The sequence below is a fragment of the Neomonachus schauinslandi genome, chromosome 13 (genome assembly GCF_002201575.2).
Source record: "Neomonachus schauinslandi chromosome 13, ASM220157v2, whole genome shotgun sequence".
Taxonomy (NCBI): domain Eukaryota; kingdom Metazoa; phylum Chordata; class Mammalia; order Carnivora; family Phocidae; genus Neomonachus; species Neomonachus schauinslandi.
The window spans coordinates 10380399-10397019 of record NC_058415.1 but is presented as its reverse complement, the minus strand read 5'-3'; the positions used below and the strand labels follow the sequence as shown (position 1 = coordinate 10397019).

Here is a 16621-nt window from a genome sequence, read left to right as displayed (position 1 = left end):
GGCCCTGGGGGCCCACAGGACCAGGAACCAACTCGAGGCACATATCATGCATGTCCATTGTTCTTGGGTCAGAGACTCCGTTGAGACGAGTCAAGAAGAGGGAGGGGAAATTAGTATTTCACAGGGAAACTGGAGGCAACTTGTTTATACCCTCCCCCACCTATAAATTAATCTCTGAGAGACAAGACTCCCTTTCAGGAAGTACACCAGCCAACACTGATTGATGGCAGGCCTTGAATGACCGGAGAACATTCATGAAGTTGCTCCCGAGGCCCCATTCAATCATGGTCAGGGTAGAGCCGGAAGCTTGGTGTTGATCTTGTAAGCCCTGCCGTGTTTTCTGGTCCGTATAATATTTCAAAAGGTAGAACAGAGTACTTTTATGTGTCTCTATGTGTTAGGAGTCTGGGGACTCAGGCTCAGGAGGCCGATAAGCCTATGACTGCCAGAGTGACAGACTTGGATTCATGAGTTCGTCCTGCCAGATGCATATCTGTGCTTCTGATTCACACTGAAATTAGGGAAGCCAAATACTGCCACCCCTCTCCCGTGAGTCTAACAAAGGGGACCTCTCGGTGGTCTGTACACACGCTGAGCTCTGCATGAAGGGGAGTTTTATCCAGATGTCAACATGAAGAACAGCAACCGCTGCAAAGAGCCACCCTGTCTGGGTAGAGAAGCCCCCTGCTCTCAGCAATCCGTGGAAATACGGGGAGGCATCTCTTTTCCGGGCTCTGCTTCAACCCCCTCCGTCGATTTGATGCCTAATCAAGAATGACTTTTCACTTCTTGCTGTGCTCATTCTGTGGTTTCTACCAAGATATTGAACACATCTGTAGAACTGAAGGCCGGGGAAGGATCTTCAGCTCGAGGTAGCGCAAGCGAAGATCAGTCTGCAGGGACCCATTTTTCTTTGAAGGCGAAAGTTGCTGCTGATAATTCTTCCAAGGATGTGTCATTCTCTGATTTATAAGTGGGCACGTCGGTGACCTTGCCCACAGTGATGCTCTGTAACACACAGCCCGCAAAGCCTCTGTGGTATCCAGCCATGAGCATTTATTCCTCCCGGGCTTGGGGAGCCCACTAACCTCCGGCTCTGCTGCTGACCCTGGCCCGTCTCACGCTGGGCCATCAGCTGAGGGAAGCTGGCTCCGCTCCCGTAGCTCACGGTTTCAGCTCTGTGACTCGTACCTTCCAGCTACATAGCTCAAGGATGTTCTCAAGGCCGTGACAAAGATGCAGGAAGAGCAAGTGGACCAGGCTTGTTCAGGCTTCGCTTCAGTGCTGGCACCCCATCATTCCACACGACATGCTCTTGGCCCCGGCAAGTCCAAGACCAGCCCAGATTCAAGGAGATCGGGAAACAGGTCGGGCCTCTTCAGTGAGAAGAACAAGTCAGGATGTTTGGCTTCAAACAGAGTAAAGGATGTGGAGCCAGAAAATGCAATAAATACTTCACAGTGAGATCCTTCCCCTTAGTGGTTCTGGCCAGGGTTTTGGGTGTTGCTCAACAGACCTACTTCTATTACCCTCCTTAAATACCTGTGGGAAAGGGTGGAGACGGTAAATCTGGTCCCTCCTTGAGGCTAACTGATGCTTGCGGAGCTCTTCCACAGTGGACACCTCATGGAAATTTTCAGCCAAACCATCATCACTGCAATGAGCATCACCGTGGGGGAGCCCCTGACTAGACTCCCCCGCCACAGAGCGGCCAGGGACTGTGACAACGTGCAGCAGTGGGCAGGAAGTGGGGTGGCCACCCGGAAGCAGCTGGAAGGGAGGACTTGTCCTGAGAGTCTTGGGAGCTGGTTTCAAATGCTGTGTTTGAGGGGCCTCAGCCAGGGTGAGACATGACAGAGGAAGACCCTTCATTGCTCCAGGCTGTCCTAACCGAGGCACCCACACCGGGAACCATGTCCACAGCCTTTGGCTTCCTGCTGACAGAGTCCAAGAGGGGACTGGCATGAGTCACGTTAGAGCCCCTTCGGGTCCCAGCTAGAAGCAGGATTCTCACCACAGGCCCTGGCTACCTCCCGTGGCCAACAGGCAGGGCTCCGTAATCTTGTCTGAAGTCTTGTCCATGGACTTGTTCGGAGGCAGTCTTTTTTTTTTTTTTTTTTTTTAAAGATTTTATTTATTTATTTGAGAGAGAGAGAATGAGAGACAGAGAGCATGAGAGGGAAGAGGGCAGAGGGAGAAGCAGACCCCCTGCCGAGCAGGAAGCCCGATGCGGGACTCGATCCCGGGACTCCAGGATCATGACCTGAGCCGAAGGCAGTCGCTCAACCAGCTGAGCCATCCAGGTGCCCGTTCTGAGGCAGTCTTACCAAGTGAGTCGGGCACGGTGTCGGGGCAGTTACCTGCCCTTCGGGAGCTGGTCCCAGCCTAACATCCCCCACGGAGCTGGGATCTTGGTTGTGCCGGCTGAGGGGCTGTGCGTGCTGAGGTTGGGGGCGGGCAGCTGGCAGAGACAAGAGCTTTCCCACTTGCTAATGGAGTGAAGGGAACTCCTAGGGGGCCCAGTCTGCGAAGCATCCGACAACTCTTGATTTCGGTTCAGGTTACGATCTCAGGGTCGTGAGATGGAGCCCCATGTTGGGCTCCTTGTGCAGCAGGGGGTCTGCTTGGGATTCTCCCCTGCCCTCTGCCTCTCCCCCTGCTTGTGTACTTTCTCTCTCAGATAAATAAATAAATCTTTTAAAAAGAAGAAGAAAGAAGGGAACTCTTCACTGCCTAGGGACAGCATAACCGTCTGGCTGCTCTGTGAGAAGCCGTCTACCGAATAGCCTCAAAATACAGAGGCATGTGTTCCCAGGTTCCACCATAAAGGTCCAACCGACGGCATCGTCACTTTGGTCAAGCATGAGAAACACCTTTGTAGGATTGTGGGCGGAGCTCACAGGAAGACAAGGAGACCTATGTAACTCTCAGACCCCAGCCTCACAGACGAAGGCTGGAAGAGCCCGCGGCCGCATGCTGAGGGGGATGGATGCCTTCTTACAGTTGTCTTCAGATGCCATGGGTCCCAGGATCACCAGGGCCGGGCCCTGCCACCCACATTCCCTTCCAGGGATGCCACTTTCCCCACAACCCAGATGGCGAGCGGAAGCATTTGTCAGGAAGAAGGTGCTGGGTCCCAAGTCCGGAGTCCACAGGCTGTTCACCGCGAGCCAGAGAGTGGGCGGTCACACATCTAAAGGGCAGTCATGTGAACAGGGAGAAGAGGAGTTTTGTCCTGCTCCAGGAGGAAGGGGTCGGAACACTGAGCCAAAAATCCAACCCCCAGCACACAACGCATTTATTTTTTTTATTTTTTTAAAGATTTTATTTATTTATTTGACAGAGAGAGGCACAGCGAGAGAGGGAACAGAAGCAGGGGGAGTGGGAGAGGGAGAAGCAGGCTTCCCGCCGAGCAGGGAGCCCGATGTGGGGCTCGATCCCAGGACCCTGGGACCATGACCCGAGCCGAAGGCAGACGCCCAACGACTGAGCCACCCAGGTGCCCTCACACAACGCATTTAAATGACACCTCTCCGCCCCCCAGGAAAGGGTGAACTAGGAAAAGCTCGTTCAGCTAAAGCAACTGAAGTCGGAATGGGCTCCACCAGCGTTAAGGGACGTGAGAGCCTGCATGGGCATCCTGAGGTCCCATCAGTGCTGAGACTGCGGCTTTCCTCCAAGCCACCAACCCGGTCACTCACTCTGTTCCCTGCGCAGCCTGACCTATCAGCCCCGCCCCTCCCCAGCGGCCAGTGGTGGACACACCCCTGCATGAGCCAGTCTCCTACTGACCATGTTTTCCAAACAAAAAACCATGAGTGCAAAATCAGTGTTACTACAAGCATTTTTTAATAATCCAATAAATCCGGAATTTCAGATTGTACCACGTATAGTAATGGTTAGTAATAGTTAATGAAACTGCATTCACATGCCCACGCACGCACGTTCTGCATCACAAGGTAAGATGTCTTGGTGACGGTGGGCAGAGCAGAAGTCTAGGTGCAGGACACGATGCAGCCAGGCCCAGCGGTAGTTGTAGTTCCTCATAAGGGATGCAGGGAGGAATCTTCTCGAGCATCTATTGTGACTCCTTCTGAGTCAAGGACTAAGGGTGGGGGTAGGGCTGCACAAAGTGGAGAGGATCAGCCCCTCCCCATCGAGGGGATAACCATTGCGTTGACAAGCAGCCACACCCAAGTAAAGAAAAGCACGTTAGGGTGCAGCGGGCCCCTGAGATAGGATGGCAGGTGGAGCCCAGGGGAGGTAGGAGAGCTCCTGGGAAGATTCATCCAGACTTGTGTCCTGAAGGAAGCAAAGAGCAGGACAGTGCCCGAAAGAAAGGGAGTTTACCTCCTAGCAGGCTGGCGCTGGAAAGGGCTTTCGGGCAAATGTCACCATCTCATTTTACCCCTGGTAACCCACATTTATGGCTTCATGGACTATAAAAGTTCAAAGTTTATAGCAAGTCCCTTTCTCTTTCAAAGCTTGTCTCTCCCTTTCTTATTTTGACTTCTTATGTGTGATTTTTTTTTCGTTGTGGTAAAATACGCATAACATGCAATTTGCCATTTTAATTTTAATAAGTGTATGATTCAGTGGCATTCAGTACATTTGCACTGATGAATAACCACCGGAACCATCCGTCTCCAAAACTCATCACCCAAAGCAGAAGCTTACCATCAAGCAGTAACGACCCACTTCCCACTCCCGCTCGCCTCTGGTATGCTCCGTTCCACTTTCTGTTTGTGCGAATTTGCCTGACGTAAGTGTATTTCACTTGGCATAACATCTTCAAGATTCAACCATGTTGTAGCGAGTGTCAGGCCTCCATCCCTTTTTATGGCAGGATAATAGCGCATTGTATGTATATGCCATGTTTTGTTTATCCATTATCCTTGGATGGTCACTTGGGTTGTTATCACCACCCCACAATGAAGGAACTGGGGCACCTGGGTGGCTCAGTCGGTTAGGCATCCAACTCTTGGTTTCGGCTCAGGTCATGATCTGAGGGTCGTGAGATCAATCCCCGTGTCAGGCTTTGTACTCGGCCCAGGGTCTGCTTGGGATTCTCTCTCTCCCTCTGCCCCTCCTCCTGCTCACACTCTCTAAATCAATCAATCCATCAGTCTTTTTAAAAAAATCATAAAATGAAGGAACTGAAGCTCTGAGTGGCTCCGAGTTACCCAACTATTTAATGGGAAGCCTGATTAGAGAGTGCGTGTCTCTTGCATCCTAGGCCAAGATTGCTACTACTCCAGGCCAGCAGCCCAACACCCCTTTATTTCACATTCTGCTCTGGTTTCAAATAGTGAAAGATAACAATCCTTTATATAGCACCTAACTATGTACCAGGCACTGTTCTCAGTGCTTTATGCGTGTTAATTCATTTTCTCCTCACCATCAACCTGTAAGGTAAATGCCCACCGTTACTTTCCCCTTTGGGCAGAGAAGGAAACAGAAGCAGGGAGGTTAGGTAACTTGCCCAACATCACACAGCTATTAAGTGACAGAGCTGGGCCAAGAACCCAGTTCTAGAATCCCTGCGCTTACTCCAATACACTGCCCCTCTTGTAGGGAGAAAACAATTCTTCACCAAAGCAATACATCCAGTGGGATTATATTTCAGTGTTAGAGACTCAAATTCTGGAGACAAAATCAACCAAACTGCCCTTTCTCTGAGATTAACTCGGGAAGACAAATTTATTCCAGGGAAAAGATTGCAAGCTGAGTTACACCTGCCTTTTTTCAGCAAATGTCTATGGCCTCAAACTCTGCCTGGGTCTCATGGGACAGTCTGCCCCCCTAGCCAGATGATTTAGGAGCTACAGGGCGAACGTAAATCCTTCAGGTCCAAAATTGGTCCCCTAAAATATCCTAGACTCTGCTCAGTTAAAGACACAGAAGTGTGATTCCGGGAATACCCTTGCTACTGCAAATACAATTACTTGGTTTTCCATGTGCCTCTGAGTGTCACGCTCCCGCCTACCACAGCCACTGCAGTTAGGGCTGGGCCAGGAGTCTGCAGACCCCAGAAGAGTCACACAAGCACCCAACCACCCTGCCCCAGTTCTATTTAGGTCATGTGGCCTGTCAACTAGGAGGACAGAACTTTCTAGAACAAAAAGCTAAAGCACAGCTGCTTTCTCCAAGTCTGTTCTACTTGGGAAAGCAAGTGCTGAGGATATCACTCCCACCCTAAGGAGGGAGCATACAGGAGGCAGGCCCGCTGTCTCCAGCAAAACAAGCAAGGATGCTTATTTACGGGCCCTGCCGAGAAAATGTATTATTAGAAGGGCTGAGCCCCGGGGGGCTCTGTGTCCTTGCCGTGTGGCTGGCTGAGTTCTCCAGGTCGTGGGTGGTTTCAGCCAGTAAGTCTAAGGACTTCGGCTGATCGGTCAACAAGAACAGAGCTTATTTACCTGCCACAGAACATCGGGCTGTCGCTTTAATAAGACTCCTTCAAGGTGCCCTTGGAAAGCAACCAGTTTGCTGGCTTCTACCCTTTCCTCTGAGGCGCAGACTGCCAAGACAGCAAGAGAGGACACACACGCACACTGCTGTTTTATGTGTCTAGCCATGATGAATTTTTTCTTTTCAACCTCACCCACCCACTGGTGGTGGCCCACGGCTCCTACGTGAGCAGTAAGAAGCCACAGAAATCCGGATGATGCAGTCTCAGATGGAGCCCTGCAGTTCCAGAACTATTCTCTGGCACTCCGTAAATAACGCTGGCGATACCCCCCTTCTTACCCAGAAGTCTTCTCAGAGGGGTCCCCTTGAGTTCTCAGGACCCTGTCCAGAGCTAGGGCAAGAAAGAACCCATGGAAGGTGGAAACCCATGCAGGCTACACAGCACCCTGCTGGGGCCGTGAAGACCCCAGAGGAGCCACGCAAGCACCCCACCAGTTACTCCAAGCCTCTTACACCCAGAAAAGCAAGTGACGAGCAACCACAGAGGTCATGCTCATCAAAGCATTTTGTAGATGTGTCTAAGCGCTCCAGGAGGGCCAACTCTTTCGCTGGGGGTGAGGGCGTTTTTCCTTGAGGTTGGGCTGCTTTTCATTCCAAGTTCCAGTGACCGGCATTCCTCCCCAGGGCACCAGGTGCTCGCATGGAGACAGTGTCTTCCCAGTCACCCCATGAGCGCGGACAACAGCTGGGCTGGTGGCTAATCGTTTAAACCGCAGATGTCCCTGTTCGAACTGGATCGTCCCCTATGGCGCTGGACCCCGGCAGGCTGCTCTTTGGGTGACGAAAAGAAAAGCCCACTGGGCAGCAAGAAGACTTCTCAGAGGAGCCTGAAGCCTGCATGTGGGGCGTGCGGAGGAAGGGGTCCTCACGCACTCCTGTGTGCCTCTCAGTGTGGGACAGACGGATTCCAGCCTACCCCGGGCCGCGCTGCCGTGTTCTAGGCTCGCTCACCATTCCCCTGCATGCTAGCAGCCCATGCCGGCCCATTCCCTCCTGTGGCCTGATGCTGTATGGAGCACTTCCGGGCATCCCCTCATCGAGTCCCATGAGCTGGGTTGTCACCAAGCTCCCTGTGTTCCACCTCCTTAGCAGCTTCTGTGTCTGTCCCCTTCTTGCTCCTTGGGTTCTTTCATTTCTGGGCCTCAAACACTGGTCTCTTTGCTAAGCAAATGCAGAGAAGCATGGCCCCAACCAGCATTATAAGGGGTGGCCTTATGCATACCAGTGGATCTATCAGTGGACAATCAGAAGAGACCAGAACAATGCACTCCTATTATGGCTATTCATCTGGAGGGAAGGCGATCAATATAGACACTAATCCAGTTTAATAAGGGAAACAGGCCTCCCTTACTGGTTCTGTTCCAGGGCACGAAGGGAGTTCACTGTCACTGCGTCCTTGCTTCTGTTCTCTGGCTGACCGCTGCAGTCCCTCAGTGCTCTTAGACGAGACACTTGGCACCTGCTCTTCTGAGAGTTTCTTGTCACTCGTGAAGCTTCCGTGACCAGTAACGATGGTACACAGAGGAGAACGCCTCACACCTCCTTGTGGCTAACGTGGGCGAGTCTTCATCTTTGGAAGCATGTTCTACCCTACTTTGGAAAAAAGCAAAAGTCTTTCCTCTTGCAGGCCACTGGACGTACCGTACTTCATATCAAGTGAGGTGAGGCCCCAGAGAGGGCTTCCTGGACCAACTAAACTAGGTCTGGCCCTTGCCTTGACCTCACTTACTCTGTGGGCAATAGGGAGCACTGGCCTTTTTTTGCCTGCAGTCGTAGAAACACCTGATTTCAAGTCTCAGTACTCACGTTCTGAAACACTGTAAGACTAAAATGAAACACCACCTTAGTAGACTTCTTTCCCATAAAACGAAATTATATACTCTTTCCGTTCCATAATTAGAGGAAAGATACTCTTCCCTCTAGTAAAAATAAGGAAAAGAGAATTTAAAGAGGTCCATTATTTTTTTCAAAAATTATGTGGGAATTAAGGGGGGTCTGGGGTGGCTCACTCAGGTAAGCATCAGACTCTTGATTTTGGCTCAGGTCATGATCTCAGGGTCGTGAGATGGACCACCGCATGGAGCCTACTTAAGATTCTCTCTCTCCTTCTCCCTCTGCTCCCACTCCCTTGCCACCTGCTTGCACACACAAGCGCTCGCTCTTTCTAAAAAAAAAAAAAAAAAAGGTGGGAATTTAAATACCACTTAATAATGTGGTATATATATACAATGGAATATTATGCAGCCATCAAAAGGAATGAGATCTTGCCATTTGCAACGACGTGGATGGAACTGGAGGGTATTATGTTGAGTGAAATAAGTCAAACAGAAAGACATGTATCATATGATCTCACTGATATGAGGAATTCTTAATCTCAGGAAACAAACTGAGGGTTGCTGGAGTGGGGGGTGGGGTGGGAGGGATGGGGTGACTGGGTGATAGACACTGGGGAGGGTATGTGCTCTGGTAAGCGCTGTGAATTGTGCAAGACTGTTGAATCTCAGATCTGTACCTCTGAAACAAATAATGCAATATATGTTAAGAAAAAAAAAAAGAAGAAGAAGAAGGTAGCGGGAGGGGAAGAATGAAGCGGGGGAAATCGGAGGGGTAGACGAACCATGAGAGACGATGGACTCTGAAAAACAAACAGGGTTCTAGAGGGGAGAGGGGTGGGGGGATGGGTTAGCCTGGTGGTGGGTATTGAGGAGGGCACATTCTGCATGGAGCACTGGGTGTTATGCACAAACAATGAATCATGGAACACTACATCTAAAACTAATGATGTAATGTATGGGGATTAACATAAGAATAAAAAAAAATACCACTTAATAAATTATTGCACTGTGTCATCTAAACAACCATACTAAAAAGAAAAATTTAAGTGAACCTTTGCCAATTACAGTGTTGATACCTGTCACTACTTTTTTTCTCTATATATATTTGTTTTTCCTTCTACAATTCTCCCTCTATTTATTGTAGCAAATTATGACACATTTATAGTTTGGGTATGTATTGAATAGTTGTACACATCCTTCTCTCAACGTCAAGAAGGCAGGAATCTAGAAGCGGGAACCGTACCCAGCGCGGGCTAGGGGAGCCGTGCGCCCTACGGTTCTCTGCCACCTGGTGTCTACATCTGGGTACTGCACCGTCCTCAGTCGGGTCCGACAAGGGTGTTCTCCCTCTTCACCGTCCCCGGGAGGCCAAACGCAGACCGAGCCCACTCCTGTGGGATGAGAGAAAAAGTACCAGGAACTCTGGCATCAGACCTAACTTAGACTCCTTCGTTCCCCCTTTACACCTGAGCCTGTGAGCAAGTTAGCTTCCCTTTTGGAGACTTCATTTCTACACCTGTAGCCTGCAGGTGATAATGCCCACCTTCAGAGTCGTGGCCACAGAAGTTCTAGAAAGCCGCATGGGTTGACGTTGCTGTGAAGATTAAATGAATAGTGTAAAGTGCCCGCCAGCCGTCCAACGATGAATGCTTCCCGAACAAATGAGAGCGTGAGTAGGACAGCAGACGGAAGGAACCTGGGAGGAAGGTCGGTCCGTCAGTCCAGCTGACGTCGCCTCTTCTGAGGGACCCAGGGAGACGAGGGGCAGGCAGGAATGCTGGTGACTGAGGGTGAGGCTCTTTCCGGCAGTGGCACTTGGAGTCCCGCCTCCAAATCCCCAAGGCTAAGAAACCGAGTGGCCTCGCTGGGTTTGGGCCCATGCCCGGTCCAGACATGTGGCCAGGGGTCCACTGTGATCGTTAAGGGAGACCAGGAAGGGGTTGGTCCTCGTGAACTGGATTGGCATTCTGGGGGGGGGTGTTCACTGCACCACAAGAGAGTCTGAACCAGGCAGCAGAGACAACACGATGCGGGTGGGAAGAGCCCTTCCGATACTGAGTTAGGTCTTACAGGGGAACAGCTGTGATAGGTAAGAAAGCCTACGCTGAAGTTGCTGCTAGACCCTAAATCATGAACTTCTAGAAAGCCAGATGGGTATGGATTGATTTATCTCATCCATCTGCTACTAAAGAATCAACGGATGCAAGTATCACTTTTATTCCCCTTCAAATATACAAAAATGGAAACCCAGAGAAATGAGATTTTGTGTTTGATGTTACAAAAGTAATGGGCTCTAAACCGGAACCTGAGTTCTCCACGTTCTGCTGAGATTTTCTTCCAGTACAACACGACAGCTCCAGGTAAAGGGCAGCCTCCAGAAGAAACTGTCGGATTTTTTTTTTTTTTTAAGATTTTATTTCTTTATTTGAGAGAGAGAGGGAACACAAGAAAAGGGAGCAGCAGGCAGAGGGAGAAGCAGGCTCCCCGCTGAGCAAGGAGCCCCACGTGGGGCTTGATCCCAGGATCCTGGGATTACGACCTGAGCCGAAGGCAGACGCTTAACGACTGAGCCACCTAGGCACCCCATCTGTCGAGTATTTTGAGAAGAGCAACCCCCAGGAAGTTCCAATGAGCTGGACAGGAGGCATCATCTTCCAGATGTGGTCCATGGGTAGTTAGTATGTTTTTCCATTACCTTTAATCCTCGATGACCTCCTACCTATTTGAAATAAAGGTTCAGGGGTCTTTTTGGAAACACACACACACACACACAAACTCCCAAAACAAAAAACATTGGTCTTATTCTTTATATTAGCTTCATTAAACAGATTTCAGCTTTAGGAAACATAATCAGAGCAGAGCCTAATTTAAGAAATTCTTTTTACTAAGAAATCAATACCTTTTAGGTTGTTTATAAATAATCTTCTTCTCTACTGTTTTTCAATTGTTGAAAATGAATACAGTATTTTAAAAATAGCGCATTAAGACAGAAGCTACAGGTGTACTGTAAATTATTATTAGGAAACAAGTGTGGCAGACAGACCATCTTCTGATGGTCACGCCTTTGCGATGCCCCTCCCCTCGAGCAGGGGTGGGACCTGTGACTTGCTTCTGCCCACACGGGATGGCAAAGGCGATAGAATGTCATGTCTATGATCACGTCACGTAAGGTTGTAATACCTGTCTTGCAAGGAGACTCTTCCTTGTAGGCTGTGAGGAAGTAAGTGGTCATTGTTGGCAAGACCCACATGGCAAGGAGCCGAGGGTGCCCTCTGGCCAACAACTTCCAAGAAAATGAGGCCCTCCATCGGACAACCCGCAAGAAACGGAAAGCTCCTAACAGCAATGTGAGCAGGGAAGTATATTCTTTCCCACTCTGGCCGCAGATGAGACCACAGCCCCAGTGATCATGTTGATTACAGCTTTGCAGCAGATGCGGCTAAGCTGGACCTGGACTCCTGACCCACGGAAACTGTGGCATAATGAATACATGTTGCTTTGAGCCACTGAGTTTGTGGTGACATGGCTGTATAGCAATAGGGTGACCTACTACAACTAGACCATATAAAGAAGAAAAAATGTTCATTCTCACTACCCGGAGATTACCATTGCTCACAGTTTGTGGATAGTTTCCTGAGTACAATTAATACATCATCACGGAAAAATCATGATTAAACAGAAGCAATAGGTCAGAGAAGGAAAGTCCCTCTCTCTCCCCTGGGAAAATCACTGTTAACAATTTTACCTGTTTCCATCTCTCTCTCTCTCTCTCTCTCTCAATATTCATAGAACTATATATTTAGATATAGTAAAACTGTACATATGTAGCGTACATATATAGAAAACACACATGTAGAAAAACACTTTACATACTTTTAAAAAGAAATACACATGCATAGTTTCTTTAGAAAAATAAAGAGACTGGCATCTTTTATACTTTCCTGTACCCGTTGCTCAAGTCAAAAAACTAGGAGTCTTTTTCGCTCTTCTCTTTGCCTTACCCCCGCCTCCAAGTCTCCAGTAAATGCCATTGTCTCCATCTTAAAATATAACCCAAGTGGGCCGGGTTACTCGTCACTTTGACCACTGTTTGCACAGTGAGTCCGAGGCAGCCTGAGCCGGATCACGTCTCTCCAACGTGGAGCCCACCGATGGCTCTCATCGCCTGCAGAATAAAAATGACAGCCCTCCTTTCCTACCACACCATCCCCCCGCCCCTGCTCCGTACCTTAAGAATGGTCAAAAGAAGCAGCGAAGTTCAGAATGAATGAATGGTGAGATTAGAGGATATAAAGAAAAAAAAGGGGGGGGTAGGGAAACTTATTTTTTAAAAAAAATGTTCCAACAGGTCACGGCTACTCTGCGTTTTCTAGTCCCCTAACCCTGACCCCATACCACCATCTGCCCTGTGGTTGGGAGGTGGCGTGCATGCTCTGGAGATTCTGAAGGCAAGGGCATGCAAAGGGAAAACTGCTGGATGAAGACTGTCTTCAGCAAGCTTATCCAGCCACCCTTGCTTCATTCACACTAGTCCTGATGTGTCGTTACCACCCCCAGAGGATTTGAACCCCCTTCAGAAGAGGTGATTCAAACCCAACAAGAGTTTTTTTTATCAGGAAGGTCAAGCCCACGGTGTGGACATTCTCACCGTCTGAGGGTAGAATGTCTTGGGGAAGACTGTGAGTCGCGGTTGCCTGGATTACAAGCCATGGAAGGCTTTCCCCAGCCCAAAATGTGAGATCCAACCTCCTGATGTTGGCCAATGGCCCTCAACTGTTCTGACTCCACCCATCTTTCCTGCTCACTCCCCCCTCGGCTGCCACTGCTCTCCTCCCGGCCTCTTCTCGGGCAGCCCTGTGTCCCCCTTGTGCATGCCTAAGTCCCCCAACCTAATGTTCCCCCAAACCATTCACATCTTAACCTACATACTCACCAGTCTGTCAACTTCCAACTGGACCCCTCTGTCCCGGAGCGCTTTCTGTTCCAGCAGCTAGTTTTGGCCTATTGTGCCTGAGCAAGTGTCTGTGAGTACAGTACTGAACCTCACAGAGCAACAAAGAGGGCATCGGGCTGGATGTTAAAATGCAACTTTGAGGGCGCCGGGGTGGCTCAGTCGGTAAGCGTCTGCCTTCGGCTCAGGTCATGGTCCCGGGGTCCTGGGATCGAGCCCCGCATCGGGCTCCCTGCTCGGCGGGGAGCCTGCTTCTCCCTCTCCCACTCCCCCTGCTTGTGTTCCCTCTCTCGCTGTGTCTCTCTCTGTCAAATAAATAAATTTAAAAAAAAATGCAACTTTGACAGTGACGCTAGGTATCGTCGCAGGTGGAGTTGAGAAAGCAGAGGAAAGAGATCCACGGGCCATGGCAGGGATGACTTTGACGTTATTGAGAACACTAGAAAGGGCCCCTGCAGCCCAGGAATACTGGCCAATAAGGAGAGGGCGAGCAGGTGGCCACAGTCACGAGCAGAAGCTTCTCGGGTCTTGGAGCACGGGTGGTCAAAGCCCCACCAGGGTGCTCTGCGGAGCTTGCATCTGCTTGGGGACAAGGCCGCATGGACCGCTTACAGGCTGGTTTAAGTAGCACTCCTGTATCCAGGAGCGTCCTTCGTGAGAAACAGTTGCACATGGGTAATACTGTCATTTCTCTTGTTACCTGAATCTCTTCTAGATTTGCACACTATGAACACAGTGAGCAACTGAATTCTGAAATACCCAGATCAGGCACCTTGCTCTGGGTACAGTAGATTCTTCAGGGTAGTTTAGTTTAAATGCTTTCTCTTACCCACCCATAGTGACTCCCATGGCTTCTTGGACTAGAGTTACTGTCACAACATGGTATCTACATTATTGTTTCCTCTCTGTCTTCTTCACGGGTCCGACAGGGTAGCGCCATGGGCCTGGCAGGGTCTCAGCGGGAAATAGATACCACTGCCAGATTGGGAACCCCCACTTCCTAAGGGACAATTCCCCAAGATAAAGTCCGGTAGAGTGGAAAGCACGGAGGATGCTGTGGTACCCAGAGTCAGCAAAGCCAGAGGGGAGAGTCCTATGGAAAAGGGCCTCCTTCACCGGAGGGACGGGAGCAGCCTGAGACAAGCATGCGGCGCCAGGAAAGGACAATCCAGGGGAATCAAGACTCCAGCCTCGCTCCTGACCCACCCTTGGTGCTCCCTGTTGGCTGACCTGACGCCAGGGGCGCCAGGAGGCCAGGGAGGGGGGCCACAGGATCCCCCTTCTGGGCAGAGAGCAGGGTGGAGATGTGGAGCGTGGATCCGGCCGGGTGAAGGGAGCTATCCAGCACCGAGTCTGTCCTACTTGATATTTATGTCCCTCGGGCCCAGAACAATCCTCATTTAAGATTTACATCCCTGGTGCCCAGGAAAATCCTTGATAGTAGGGGAGAGATTGTAGTTATATGTCAACCATATTGCCAGGCACTAGAGATAAAAACATAAATGTTAATAATCATTTGGCTGGAAGGAGAGCATGAAGGATGAAGTAGAGAGGAGGAAGGAAGAACACTTGGCTGAGGGTACACGTTTGCGGGGCTCCAAACCTCCTCTCTAGGGACCGAGTCAGCTGCCCCCAAGGTAAGGGTCTATTTGAGGATCTCAGGAAGAATATTTAGCCCAGCCTTCTTTTAAAAAAGAGCAATGCAAGTGCAATCCGTCTTCGGCTACCCATGGGTATGAAGCTAAAGTGAGTTGTGCCAGGTCCTGCACAGGATAGGATCAGTTACACTACACAAACAAAAACATCAACATTGTAGTGGCCCCTTCTGGGTATATACTCAAAAGAACTGAAAGCAGAGTTCGAAGAGATATTTGTATAGTCACATGCCTGGCAGCCTTATTCTCCATAGCCACAGGAAGAAACGACCCACGTGTCTATCAATGGATGAATGGATAAACAAATGTAGTATATACCTGCAATGGAATCACATTCAGCCTTACAAAGAAGGAAAATTCTGGGGCACCTGGGTGGCTCAGTCAGTTAAGCGTCTGCCTTTGGCTCAGGTCACGATCCCGGGGTCCTGGGATCGAGGCCCGCGTCGGGCTCCCTGCTCAGCGGGAAGCCTGCGTCTCCCTCTCCCTCTGCCCCTCCCCCCACTCATGTTCTCTCCCTCTCTCTCAAATAAATAATCTTAAAAAAAGAAAGAAAGAAAATTCTGTCACCTGCCACAACACAGATTGAACCTTGAGGACATTATACTAAGTAAAATAAGCCAGTCACAAAAAGACAAATACTGCATGATTCTGCTTATATGAGGAACCTAGAATAGTCCAGTTCCTAGATGCATGAGGTTCGATGGAGGTTTCCAGGGGCTGGGGGAGAGCAGGGGCTGGGATATCTTGTTTAATGGGTGCAGATTTTTAGTTTTTACAAGACAAAAAGGGTTTCGGACACCGGTTGCACAACAATGTGAATGTACTTAACTCTCTTGAACTGTACACTTAAAAATGATTAAGATAATACATTTGATGTTATATGAATTTTGCCACCATTTTTAAAGATTTCTTAATCAAAAAATAAATACGGTGTCTTTTTTTTTTTAAAGATTTTATTTATTTATTTGAGAGAGAGAATGAGAGAGAGAGAGAGCACGAGAGGGGGAGGGTCAGAGGGAGAAGCAGACTCCCCGCTGAGCAGGGAGCCCAACGCGGGACTCGATCCCGGGACTCCAGGATCATGACCCGAGCCGAAGACAGTCGCCCAACCAACTGAGCCACCCAGGCGCCCCTAAGTACAGTGTCTTAACCCACAACAGTTCATCTCTCACCCCACTATACTTTCACCAAGGGTCAGCCAGTGTCTCTGTCCCATGTTATTATTGACCTCCCTCTGGACCCAGCCAGTGGGGTAACCACCTTCTGGAATGCTGCTGGTTTCCATGGCTAAGGAGAGAGACTAGGGGTGAGTCTTTCCCACCCGAACCTGATAAGCTCAAGTACCCACAGAGACATGGGGGCAAGAAAGGCACTAAGAGGTATGCAGATCTAAGACGGATGTCTGGAAAAAAACCATAGGGATGGCTACTGCCCCAAGAAGCTGACCAGACTCGAACAGATAAGAAGTGGACTGTGTTTAGTTGGTTTTTGTTTTTGTTTTTTTTTAAACCACCAGCCTGGCCTAAAAGTGTCTGTGACTGCTCGAGATTTTAAGTGACGTTTGGTCCCCTCAGCGACCTTTAGGCAGCAAGCAGGCCGAGAAAGCCGTCCCTCCCCCAAGGATATCCTCTACTAGTGTCCTATTCAAATGACACTTAGGAGAGTGATCGACGAGCAAAGCAGAGCCACAGGCCATGGACGGCACAGAC

The 16621-nt window shown here is 49.7% G+C and overlaps 1 long non-coding RNA gene across 1 annotated transcript in view; it reads left to right on the top strand.

Annotated features, from left to right (window-relative positions):
* The window catches only part of LOC110584399, a 21426-nt gene extending 5032 nt beyond the window's left edge, over positions 1–16394 (top strand). The window contains exons 2-3 of the long non-coding RNA XR_002480576.1: positions 9750–9757; positions 16031–16394. This is a non-coding gene — a long non-coding RNA (uncharacterized LOC110584399). The remainder of the gene's footprint in view (positions 1–9749; positions 9758–16030) is intronic.
* Positions 16395–16621: the final 227 nt, after the last annotated feature.